This window comes from Sus scrofa, chromosome 2, assembly GCF_054392235.1.
Source record: "Sus scrofa isolate SSC_HxYL_T2T_F1_AM1 chromosome 2, Sscrofa_HxYL_maternal_Yorkshire_Landrace_v2.0, whole genome shotgun sequence".
NCBI classification, from domain to species: Eukaryota; Metazoa; Chordata; class Mammalia; order Artiodactyla; family Suidae; genus Sus; species Sus scrofa.
In genome coordinates this window covers 139,354,899-139,368,637 of record NC_139384.1, presented here as the reverse complement: position 1 = coordinate 139,368,637, position 13,739 = coordinate 139,354,899, and the positions used below count along the sequence as shown (strand labels likewise).

The following is a 13,739-nucleotide window of genomic DNA, read 5'->3' as shown; positions in this document are numbered from 1 at the left end:
ATTCATTATTAATGTAAAGAAATGCAATGGATTTCTATATATTAATCATGTATCCTTCTACCTTTCAGAATTCATTTATTAGTTCATGGAGTTTTGTGTGGGGTTTTTGTGGAGACTTTATGGTCTTCTATTTAGAGTGTCATGTCCTTTGCAAATAGTGACAGTTTTACCTCTTCCCTTCCAAAATAGATACCTTTTGTTTCTTTTTCATGATTACTGTGGCTAAGACATTAATACTGTGTTGGATAGAGTGTTGCATGGGCATCTTTGTCTTGTTTATGAGTTTAGTGGGAAGGCTTTTAACTTTTCACCATTGAATATTATGCTGACTATGGGTTTGTCATAAATGGCCTTTATTATGTTGAGATATGTTCCCCCTCTACCCACTTTGGTGAAAGTTTTTTTCACCATGAATGGATGTTCAATGTTATCAAATGTTTCTTCTGTGCCTTTAGATAGTGGGGTGTGTGACACTGATTGATTTGCTATATTGAACTCTCTTTGACCCTGTAATAACTCTAAACTGATCATGGTGTATGATTCTTTTTCTATATTGTTGGATTCATTCTGCTAATATTTTTTTGAGGATTTTTGCATCTATAGTCATCAAAGATATTGGCCTGTAATTTCCTCTTTTTTATAGTGTATTTTTCTGGTTTTGATATGAGGGTGTTGGTGGCACCATGGAATGGGTTCAGGAATATTCCCTCCTCTTCAGTCTTTTTGGAATAGTTTCAGAAGGATAGTTTAGTTCTTTGTATGTTTGGTAGTATTCCCCAGTGATGCCATCTGGTCCTGGACTTTTGTTTGCAGGGCATTTTTTAAAAAATTCCAGGATCTGTGTCACTCATAGTGATCATTGTGTTCAAATTATCTATTTCTTCTTGACTCAATCTTGGGAGGCTCTATGTTTCTATAAACTTGTGTGTTTCTTTTGGTTGTCCAATTTGTTGGCATATAACTTCATACTTCATAGTATTCTCTTCTGGTTTGGTTATTATATATTCATTTCTCATTTTGTTTATTTGGGCATTCTCTCTCTTCTTCTTAGTGAGCCTGGCTAACGATTTGTCAATTTTTATATTTTCAAAAAACTTTATCTTGGTTTTATTTATCTTTTTAATTGTTTTTGATCTCCATATTACTTATTCCCTCTCTGATCTTTATTATTTTCTTCCTTGTGCTGAAAACTTTTCAAACCTAAAGAAGGAAACAGATATCAAGGTACAAGAAACAGAGAGGATTCCAAACAAAATGAACTCAAAACAGAGCACACAAGACAAAATCATAGTTAAAATGGCAAAAGTTAAAAATACAGAGCAGATTCTAAAGACAGTAAGATAAAAACAAAGAGTTATTGACAGGAGAATCTCCAGTGACTTCTTTGCAGAAATTTTGCAGGCTAGAAGGGAGTGGCAAGATATATTAAAAGTCCTAAAAAGGAAAAATCTGCAATCTAGGATATTCTATCCAGCAAGATTATCATTTAAAATAGAGGGAAGGATACATAATTTCTCAGAGAAGCAAAAATTCAAGGAATTCAGCAGTACTAAACCTACCCTAAAAGAAATATTGTAAAGTTTTCTCTGAATAGAAAAGAAGCAAAACTTTATAGGAAAGGAAAAATCACAGTAGAAAAGGCCAATATATTAAGGATTGAAGATGGCTTAATTAAGCCAGTACATAGATTAAAAGCAATCAAAAATTATAATAGTGATTATAATTGCAATAAATAATAAAAGGATAAGCATGGAGACATCATGAGGATATGAGAACATCAAATCACAAAATGTGGAGGAGAGAAGTATAAAAATATAAATCTTTTAGAATGTGTTTGAACTCGAATGACAATCAGTTTAAAGTCATTTAGATATTTATATAGTTGTAAGTTAACATACTTAAACTCCATGGTAGCTGTAAATGAAAAACAGACAGTAGATTCACAAAAAAACAAAAAGAAAGGAACTGAGGCATACTGCAAAAGAATATCATCAAGCCACAAAAGGAAAACCAAAAAAGAAGAAATAAACAAGAACTACAAAAACACCTGGAAAACAAGGATTAAAATGGCAATAATTACATACCTGTCTATAATTAATTTAAGTGTCAATGGACTAAATGCTCTGATCAAAAGACATAAAGTGATAGATTTGATAAAAATAATTTAAAAGCAAGAAACTGTAGTATGCTGCCTACAAGAGACTCACTTTAATATGAAAAACACACAGGGACTATAAGTAGGGCATAGTAACAATAAGAAAGTAGAGGTAGCAGACAAAATAGACTTTATTTTAAAAAAAGGCCATAAAAAGACAAAGTATTGTATTATAATAAAGGGGTCAATACAAGAAGATATTACAATCATTGACATATATGCACCCAGTATAGGAGCACCTTAATGTATAAAGCATGTGCTAATAGACTCAAATAGAGAAGCTGAAAATAATATAATAATAGTAGGAGACTTTAAACACCCCACTCATATCAGTAGATATCCAGACAGAAAATCAGTAAAGCAACAGAGGTCTTAAGTGACACAATGGACCAGTTGGACTTGATATCTACAGTATACTAAATCCAAAAGACAAAAAAAAAAAAAAAAATCCCAGAATGCACATTTTTTTACACGTGTGCATGGAAAGTTATCTAGGATAGACCACATGCTTGGTCACAAAACAAGCCACAAAAATTTTAAGAGGATAGAAATTATTTCAAGCATTTTCAAGCATCTTTTCTGACCACAGTAGTATAAAACTAGAAATCAGCTATAGAAAGAAAAGTGAGGAAAGAACAAACACATGGAGACCGAAAAGCATGCTACTAAGAAAAACAGAGTTCATGTTGAAATCAAAAAAGAAATAAAATATCTTGCGATAAAACAAAAATTATAATACAACTTCACAAAATATATAGGATGCAAGAAAAGCAGTTCTAAGAAGGAAGTTCATAATCATACAGGCCTTCCTCAAAAAGTAAGAAGAAAAAATAAACCACTTAACCTACTACCTAAAAGAATTATGAAAAGAACATCCATTATACTTTGACTTTGTTTACAGTGGTGTTTTCTTTTTTCTTTTTTTTTTTTTTTGCCACACAGTGGCATATGGAAGTTCCCAGGCCAGGAATCGAATTCAAGCTGCAATGGTGACCTACACCACAGCTGCATCAATGCCAGATCCTTAACCCACCAACTCAGACTGGGGATTGAACCACCAATGCCACAGAGAAAAGCCAGAACATTAACCCACTGCACCACAGTGGCAACTCCAGTGTTGTTCATTTTTATGTGATTTTTTTTAAAGACCTTGAGAACCATATTTTTATTGCTCACTGGCATTTCTTTTCTAAGATCTATAAGCTCAGTTTTCAACCCTTTTCCCTTTTATATTCATTTGGGTATTTGTAATTATTTTTCCATTTTGAGTATTTAAAGCAATTATCCACGATTTCTTTCTCCTCTTTTTTTTGACATTGTTTGTGTTTCTTTGACTAATTCCTGTTATGGTAATTCTTCTTTATCAGCCTTTTTGGACACTTTTTATTTCCCTTTAAAAGCATACTTTAACATGTGGTTTGTTATGTTAGAGCTTTAGTTACTTTAGTTAGTGGTTACTTGATGAGAGACACATCTGGAGACCTTTTAATAGCTTATCTGAGAGTTGGTTCAGTGAACTGGACTGGGCTGCAGCGATCCAAGGTCTTTAGCTCATGTCAACATTCCTGGCATGTTTGCAGGGGTTTTGGTTTTCACATCTTGCATTTTGGTATGCATATTCCCGAGCTTTGTCCCAGGGCCTAAAGATTGCTTGATATATTTCTTGTTGCCTAGTTTAAGAATCTGTAAACACTATAACCCAAGGACTAAATCCAGCTGTCTGTTTTGAATGGAATATGAGCAAAGAAAAATTTTTACATTTTTATGTAGTTGAGGAAAAGCCAAAGAGGAATAATAATTCATGAAGCATGAAAGTTATATGATATTCAGATTTTAGTGGCCATAAATAAAGATTTATTAAAAGACAGTCCTACTCATTTTTTTATATACTATTCATGGCTGCTTTCATAGTGCCACAGTGGAGTGGAATACTCAAAAGAGAGAACGTATGTCCCACAGAAACTATTTCTGTATAAAATACATGATATCTGGCCCTTTACAGGAAAAGCTTGACCATTTCTGATTTAAAAAAAACTAGACATTCCCAGATCCAGTGCTAAACGTACTGTAAATATGTAACAGTAGTTAAGCACACGCTCACTCCTTGAGTTCTCAGTTGCATGTACGACATGCTAACCTAACCTAACCATATCCTCTCTCCTAGAACTTTGGTTTTGATGTATAAAGAGCATCTGTGTCTATCCCAAGTTAGAGAAAATGAAAGTTTAGGGCCTATACTCACTGTACTAGTTCTTTTAAAAAAAAATTATTGTACTAGTTCTCTGCTTATAAAATTTCCTTAAATAAATTCTATGTCATATAGGGACTGTGTGATTGTAGTGATGTGTGCATGATGTTGTTCATTTTTGAATGTTAATCACTGCTAATAGAAAATGCTGTGGGGTCAGAATGGGCATTTGGTGGCTGGGAGACCTAGAAGAGTCTGAAGCAATCCATAGCTTCTATTTCGTTTTTGATATTTTTGTACACAGTTTTTTTTTTTTCTTTTGGTCTTTCATTTCCTTTTCCCCCATCATTCTGGATCTCCAGTGGAACATTTTTTTCATCTTTTAGATAACCCTAGATCTCATCTTTTAGTTAATCATGATCATTTGGTATACATCTTAACTATGGGGAAATCTGCACATTGTCCCTGATCCCTCATTTTGATTATCATTTAGCAGTATCTGTCCAGTGATTTTAAAAATTTGTTCTTTGAGTAATGAGTGGTTTTGCTCCCCTTATGATGAAATGTTTTATTCTATCATTTATTGTTTTTTGTAGACGATAAGATTTGAAGAAGCACAGGGAAGGAAAATTTTCTTTGGCCATCTTAAACTAGAAGTTTTAGGCTGTTATTACACCCTTACAATTTCTAAGAATCATGTATAATTGATCTAGCTCTATGCCCTTGAATTTAATTTGTCCTGATATTAAACCACTAAGATTTTTAGCCATGCAATAAAAATCACTAATATTTGTTTAAATTTGTAATTTGACATTCTTAGGACTATCCTTTCAATTGGATATATTAGGCTTATACCAATAAGAGTGGACAGTTAAGTTCTCTGTAAATATAACACCCATTGTTTCTTACACTAAAAAAAAAAAAAAATTTACTTCAAAAGAAATCTGAATTGTAATTATAAAATACATCCCTCAATTCCCCAACATCAGCTACCAAGAAAAATCACTGCTACACATACCATAGAAGAACATCAAAAATTTGTGTAGACCTGAATAGACATTTCTCCAAGGAAGATATACAGATGGCCAACAAGCACATGAAAAAATGCTCAACATCACTGATTATTAGAGAAATGCAAATACCACAAGATACCATCTTATACCAGTCAGAATGGCCATCATTAATAAGTCCACAAATAACAAATGCTGGGGAGGGGGGTGGAGAAAAGGGAACCCTCCTGCACTGTTGGTGGGAATGTAAGCTGATACAACCACTATGGAGAACAGCATGGAGGTACCTTAGAAAACTATACCTAGAACTATCATATGACCCAGCAATCCCACTCTTGGACATATATCTGGACAAACTTTCCTTAAAAAAGACACATGCACCCACATGTTCACTGCAGCACTCTTCACAATAGCCAAGACATGGAAACAACCCAAATGTCCATCGACAGATGATTGGATCAGGAAGGTGTGGTATATATACACCATGGAATACTACTCAGCCATAAAACAGAACAAAATAATGCCATTTGCAGCAACATGGATGGAACTAGAGACTTTGAACCTGAGTGAAGTAAGTCAGAAAGACAAAGACAAATACCATATGATATCACTTATATCTGGAATCTAATATATGGCACAAATGAACCTTTCCACAGAAAAGAAAATCATGGACTTGGAGAATAGACTTGTGGTTGCCAAGGGGCAAGGGGAGAGAATGGGATGCATTGGGAGCTTGGGGTTAATAAAGAAAATTTTTGTTGAGTGATAGAAGATGAAAAAGAATGTACTATATGATGCCCTTACATAAATAAAATATGTTAGAAGTCAGGATAGCAGTGCAATAACAATTGGATAAAAAAATAAAATGTTCAGTCAAACACCTGTTTCCTACCTAATTTTGCAAATTCTATGATGTCTAAGACTCATAAGCCCAAAGACACTCAGGAAGTCATAGCTTTCTTGGAGTATATTCTTTGTACCCAGCGCAACATCAGCTTCTGTGGGGAAAAAATAAATAAAAACCTGCACAAACTGACTTCATCCAAAGGTAGTAACAAAGTTTTTTTTGAGAGACAGAAGAAAAAACAACGTATCTTAAACAATTATTGATAGTGTGCAAAAAGGCAGAGAAGATCAATGATATATCTGAATGGGATTATATGTATTTTCAGAGCAGCAAAATAATGATAGCCAAGATAATTTCAACTATGTGTCTTAGAAAATGGCATCAAAGTACTTGGTAGTATTACCTGCAACTTCATGAAAAGTTAGGAGCAAGCTCAATAAAAACACGGAGACCTCTATTTGGTCCTTGAAGCATAGAACTATTCTATTACACACACATAACACACGCAAATGTAAATAACATATGGGGTCCTTAGGGTCAAAAAATAAAATACAATATCCATTTCTAAACAGGCAGAATAATACCACCATCCTATTTCCTTCACTGAGTTGTTGAAAGGATTTTCTGGTGCAATTTGACTAAAAATCTTTGTAATAATGCTCACTACATGTTGATTATTATAATTAAATCTTAGCCTTCACAGTAGCCAAAATCCAGCATAACTCACATGCTAACTTTGATGTAAATATTATGCTTTTCAATAAAGCTTTATGATACTGGTAATTAACCATATGTGCAGCTAACATCTACTTTATGGACTTGATAGTGGTGAAAAATCAGATGTTGCTGTTTGTTTATTAAGCTGATACTAGCAGAAACTCTCCTTGAGGCACTCAAAAGACCAACTTCAAAGGTTTATAGATTTAATTTATACCCCCCACACTTCCAAAGGGATCTGATGCAGCTACAAACTGTAGTAAGTTTTAATTTAGGAAAATCTTCAGACCAGCATTTTACAGAATATGTTCTGCATAATATTAGGTCCATGGAATGTTGAAAGTATAGCAAAGGGAAAAAATAAGCTATGTAGTTAAATGAATTGGAAATTATTAGGTTTAATTGACAATACTAATTTATTCAGCATAGATGGCTGGTAGTGAAGAAATGTACATTATGAATCCACAAGGGGGGCATGACATGTGTCTAAGAAAAATTCCTCATTTCTACTTATTTATATACTTCATACCTACGGCATCTGATGTGTGAGTTTTTTCCACACACAAAGCAGTCTCTGCAACACCAGCTGGGGGTGGTGAAACTCATTTCACTTCTGACACTGACCAGAGTTAGACTCCACAGGTTAAGGGCTTAGTCCCATAAACTGCTCCCCACTTTAGACACTAATCACAAGTAAGAAGTCCTCAGGTTATCCACAACTTCTGTTCAACTTGACTACAAATTGGAGGTTCCCAAGACCTCACCACTCAAATATGATCACTTGCTAGAAAAGCTCACTTCACTCAAAAGAAATCTTAAATACGTATTTAATACAGATGAACAGCTGGACAAAAATAAATAGGGTGAGGTCTAGAAAGGTCCCAAGCACAGGAGCTTCTGTTCTCATGGAGTTGGGGGTGCACCACTCTCCTGGCACATGGATGTTTTCATCAACCTGGGAACTCCCCTAACTCCCTTACTATTGGGATTTTATGGAGGCTTCATCACATAGGCATGATGAATTTTTACCTCTATTTCCAGCTTCTCTGTCGAAAATAGGGGATGTGGCTAAAAGTTTCAAGATTCTAGTCATGGATTAGTCTTTCTCATGACCAGCCCACATCCACCAAGGGTAAACTCCTTAGAACACAAGATGTTCCTATCACCTAGGAAATTCCAAAGGATTCGAGAGCTCATTAGCAGATGCTCCTGTCACTTAGAACATTACAAAATTTTAGAATTTCTCTGTCAGTATGAGGCCAAAGACTAAATATTAGAACAAAGAACTCTCTTAGCACCCTATTTGTGAGTTTTAAGAGCTCTCTGTCAGGAACTGGGGGCAGAAACCAATATAGATAAAATTCTTATTATTTTACAAATGTTATATTTCTCAAATATGTTTGGTTACTGTAAACAACATCCTTTATGATGCTTCACTTGGGAATATGTTTTCCTATATGAAATTTGGGAAATGTTACTTTAAAGCATAATACGAAAGAATGTCATTGAGTATTTTTGTTTTGCCTTCTTCAGTGAGCTACTTCTAATTTTATATTCAGCTACTCCTGGATTCCTCCTGATAACTGATAAGGACTACAGGCAAAACTGCAGCTGGACTAGCAGAGCTATTTTCCGGAGGCCAGCAATTGTGTGATGGTCTGACAGGGGAGGAAAAAAATGTAACATTTTGAACTTTCTGCCTTTGTACAAAACCTTTCTCCTCCACTCTCTCTGCTTCCATCATCATATAGTTCTTTGGCCAAGATCCTGGTGCCCAGAACATGAAGCTCCACCTTCCATCATTAGTCTCTGGTAGGCTTTTATTTTAAGCCTTAGCCTTACTGGCTTCTTTTTTCTCAAGGCATTGTGGCTGTATGATTTAGTGGATGTCAGAGGACAAACATATCTGGAAGAGGCCACAGTATGTAAATGATAGCAAAAGTGCTAGCAAAGAGCATTAAAGCAATTACCTTGGCAATGAAATTACAAGTGTTAAGGCACTTTGAGGTCAGTGGAAATCTCCATCATATTTCAAAGGCTTTGGGGCTTACGATTGCTCTCTGGGAGTATGGTGATAATAAAAGCAAAATATATGCCTAAGGACCTTTAAAGGCTGTTAATTAGATTCACCATAAAAGATTTTGAAATTAGAATAGTAGTGCTCTCAATTATGAGTTAATTCCTTAAGATGACAAAATTTTGTTTTACAAGGGTGGTTCAAGATAGTCAATAGAAACTGATGCTTCAAATATGGAAAACTGTTTTATACTAAACTGTCAGAAAAGTATGCCATACTGTTTGAAGGCGTGGCTATACCATAATCATTATGATTAGATGAGCTATTTGTACACAATCCCATACACAGGCAAGAACATTTCTTTTGGCATGTGAAGGGATATCTGAAATTGAATTGTTAATCGTTTTCTAAGGAATATTTTTATGTAATTAAATATGTAAAGAGAACCTGATATTCTTTTTTACATGATTTATTGCAACTTAAAAATGTCATAAAATTCGTTATAAAAGCAAGAGATAGAAATTAACTCCTCTGTGATTACCTTATAAAATTTTTTTAAATTTAAATAATATTTCCAGTGTTGCCTTCTGTTCAGAAAAAATTTGATTGCTTAAAAATTATCACAATTTAAAAAATGCTCTGTGACTTATACTTTGATAATCACTACTACTCATCAGCTTTAGTTAGAAATATTTTAAGGAACTAAAATATTATGTTAGAGAATTAGCATAATGGCAGCTACTAGAACAATATACACCCTCTTAAATGTTAGAAATACTAAGTGCTAAAAGAAAGGAAGGAGGAAGAAATGGGGGTGGGGGAGGGAGGAAGGAAGGAGGGGAAGGAAGGAGGAAGGAAGGGCAATAAATCAAAGGAAACAGACCACATAATGAGAAATTAGGTATTTCTGTGTATATGTGTGTACAGGAAGGAGTGAGTATGTTATTGTAAGACTGTATATGTGTATATGTATATGTACAGAAAGATAAACTCATAGTGACATCAGTGTTCCATAACTTAATTTATACATTTAATATGATCTCAAATAAAATCAATAGATTTTTTTCCTCAAACAAGTTGACTTAAATGTCCATTTTAAAAAGTAAGCAGTCAAGAATATCCAGTAATACTCTGATAAAAAAATAAAGAAAAATATAGTACCCATGCTTGGGGAGAGGAAGGGTTAACCCCAGTAGTAAACATATTATAAAGCCATTATAATTAAAACAGGTTGGTATTGGCTCATTAATAGAAAAATAGAAAGTCTAGAAGCAGACTTATTTGTTCATAACAATTTAGTATATGATAAAGTTTGCCTCTTCAATCAGAACAAAAGATGTACTTTTAAATGAAAGGTTTTGAGACACTGCACAGCCATCTGGAAAGAGCTAATGGTGGCTATTTTGACTGATGTGAGGAGGTACTTCATTGTGGTTTTGATTTGTACTTCCATATTAATTAGTGATGCTGAGCATCTTTTCATGTGCTTATTGTCCATCTGTATGTCTTTGCTGAAGAAATGTCTATTTAGATTTTCTGCCCATTTTTCAATTAGGTTGTTTGGTTTTTGTCATTGAATTATATGAACTGTTTATATATTTTGGAAATTAAGCCCTTGATGGTTGCATCATTTGCAAATATTATTTCCCTGTTTGTAAGTTGTCAGGGGTTTTCTTTGTTTATTTATGGTTTCTTTTAATGTACAAAAGCTTGTAAGTTTGCTTAGGTATCATTTGTTTATTTCGGCTTTTTTTTCTATTGACTTGGAAGACTGACCTAAAAATATATACATATATGATTCATGTCAGAGAATGTTTTGCTTATGGTCTCTTAAGGAGTTTTATGATGTATTGCCTTATATTAAAGTCTTTAACCTACTTTGAATTTATTTTTGTGTATGACATGACAATGTTTTCTAATTCCATTGACTTACATGCAGCTGTCCAACTTTCTCAACACCACTTGCTAAAGAGACTGTCTTTTACCCATTGCATTTTCTTATGTGCTTTGTCAAAGATTAATTGTTCATAGGTGTGTGGGTTAATTTCTAGGCTCTCTATTCTGTTCCATTGATCTGTATGCATGTTTTTGTTGTTTGTGTGCCAATACCATGCTGTTTCGATTATTGTAGCCTTATAGTATTATCTGAAGTCTAGGAGGGATATGCCTCCTGCTTTGTTATTTTTCCTCATAGTTACTTTGGAAATTCTGGGACATTTTTGGTTTCATATACATTTTTGGATTCTTTGTTCTAGTTCTGTGGAATTTGATGGGAATCGTATTAAATCTGTAGATTACTTTGGTAAGTATACCCATTTTAACAATATTAATTCTTCCTATCCAAGAGCATGAACTCTCTTTCCATTTCTTTAAAACTTCCTTAATTTCCTTTCTTAATGTTTTGTAGTTTTCAACATGTAAGTCTTTCACATACTTGATAAGTTTTTTTCCTAAGTACTTTATTTAATTTTTTATGTGATTTTAAAATGGATTGTTTGTTTACATTCCATTCCTGATATTTCATTGTTAGTGTAAATAAATGCAACTGATTCCTGAATGTTAATCTTGTATGCTGCTACCTTGTTGAATTCATTTATCAGTTCTAGTAGTTTTTGTGTGGAGTCTTTAGGGTTGTCTATGTATAGTATCATGTTATCTGCATATAATGAGAATTTTACTTCTTTTCCAATTTGAATACCTTTTATTTCTTTTTCTTATGCGATTGCTATGGCTAGGACTTCTAATACTATGTTGAATAGAAGTGGTGAGAGTGGACATCCTTTTCTTGTTCAAGATTTTAGCAGGAAGGCTTCAGCCATTGAATAGTATATTGGTTGTGGATTTATCATATATAGTGTTTATTATATTAAGATATGGTTCCTCTATGCCCATTTTCATAAGCATTTTTATCATTAATAGATGTTGAATTGTATCAAGTGCTTTTTCGGTATCTATTGAGATGATCACATGGTCTCTGTCTTGTCTTTTGCTGATGTGGTGTATTCCATTGATTGATTTGTATATATTAAACCGTTCTTTTGACCCTGGGATGAATCCAGTTCGATCATAGTCAATGACTTTTTTTGTGTGATGTTGGATTCAGTTTGCTAATATTTTGTTGAGAATTTTTTCATCTATATTCATCAAAGATATTAGCCTCTCATTTTGTCTGTTTATTTGTTTGTTTTTGATAGTGTATTTGTCTGGTTTCAGTGTCAGGATGATAGTGGCTTCATAGAATGTCTTTGGGAGTATTCCTTCCTCTAAGAAGACTATTTACAAGGTGTTTTTGTTTTTGTTTTTGTATTTTTTTTGTATGTTTGTTATATTCCCCAGTGAAGCCATCTGCTCCTAGACTTTTGTTTAGAGTTTTTAAATTACAGATTCTATTTCATTTCTATTGCTTGGTCTGTTCAAGTTATCTATTTCTTCTTGATTCATTTTGATGGACTGTATGTTTCTAGAAAGTCGTCCATTTCTTCTAGGTTGCCTGATTTGTTGATAGATGTTCACAATATTCTAATTTTTTTTTTCTTTTTGTATTTCTGTGTAATCTGTTGTGATTTCTCCTCTTTCATTTCTTATTTTTTTTATTTGGGTCTTCTCTTGTTTCTTCTTGGTGAGCCTAGCCAGAGGTTTATTAATTTTGTTTACCTTTTCAAAGAATTACCTCTTGGTTTCATTTTGTTTTGTTTCCTTATTTTCTTTTGTTTCTTTAAGCTCTATTTTATTTATTTCCTCTCTAACCTTTATTTTCTCCTTACTTCTGCTGACCTTAGGTTTTTTTTTCCCTATATTTTTGTTGGTAGTTTAGATTGTTTATTTGAGTTTTTTCCTCTCTCTCTCTCTCTCTCTTTTTTTCCCCCTTATTTTTAGGGCTGCACCTGTAGTATATGGAAGTTCCTGGGCTAGGGTTGAATCAGAGCTGAAGCTGCAGGCCTGTGCCACAGCCACAGCAATGCAGGATACAGGCTACATCTGTAGCCTGTGCCACAGCTTGCAGAAATACTAGATTCTTATCCCACTGAGTGAGGCCAGAGATCAAACCCTCATTCTCATGGAGACTAGTCAGGTTCTTAACCACAACAGGAACTCCAAGATTTTTCTTTTTTCTTAAAGAAGGCATGTATCACTATGAAATTCCCTCTAAGAACTGCTTTTGCTGCATCCCATAATTATTGTATGATTGTGTTTCCATTGTCATTTGCCTTAAGGTATTTTTAAATTTCTTATTTGATTTCATTGTTGACCCATTTTTAAAAATAGCATGTTGTTTAGTCCCCATGTAATTGTTTTTTTATAATTTCTTTTTTTGTGATTGATTTCTAGTTTCTGCCTTTGTCACCAGAAAAGATGCTAGAAATAATTTCTATATTCTTAAATTTGAATTGTTTTGTGCCAGTTTGCAGTCAAACCCAGAGAATGTTCCATGTGCACTTGAAAAGAATGTGTATTCTGGGGTTTTTTGGTATATAATGTCCTGAAGATATCAATTAAGTCTAACTGTTCTGTAGTATCATTTAAGATGTCTATTGTCTTATTGATCTTCTGTCTCAAAGATTTGTGCATTGATGTGAGTGTGCATTAAGGTTTCCTGCTATTATTGCATCCTTCAGTTTCTCCCTTTTTTTCTGGGAGTATTAGTTTTATGTATTTGAGTACTTCTATTTTGAGTGCATATATGTTGATGAATGTAAAATCCTCTCCTTGTATTGATCATTTTATCATTATGTAGTGACCTTTTCTTTCTTTTTAGCCATTGTTTTAAAGTTGGTTTTTGTCTGATATGCTTGTTGTGACAACAC

At 33.7% G+C, this 13,739-nt stretch overlaps 1 long non-coding RNA gene across 16 annotated transcripts in view; it reads left to right on the top strand.

Moving 5' to 3' along the window:
• Positions 1-13,739, top strand: part of LOC102158243 (uncharacterized) — a 1,270,494-nt gene that overhangs the window by 641,928 nt on the left and 614,827 nt on the right. For 8 of the 16 annotated variants that reach the window (XR_014838692.1, XR_014838685.1, XR_002342077.2 and 5 more), the window contains one exon: positions 11,190-11,236. The exons of the other annotated variants lie outside the window; for them this stretch is intronic. This is a non-coding gene — a long non-coding RNA (uncharacterized LOC102158243). The remainder of the gene's footprint in view (positions 1-11,189; positions 11,237-13,739) is intronic. 16 annotated transcript variants of the gene reach the window in all.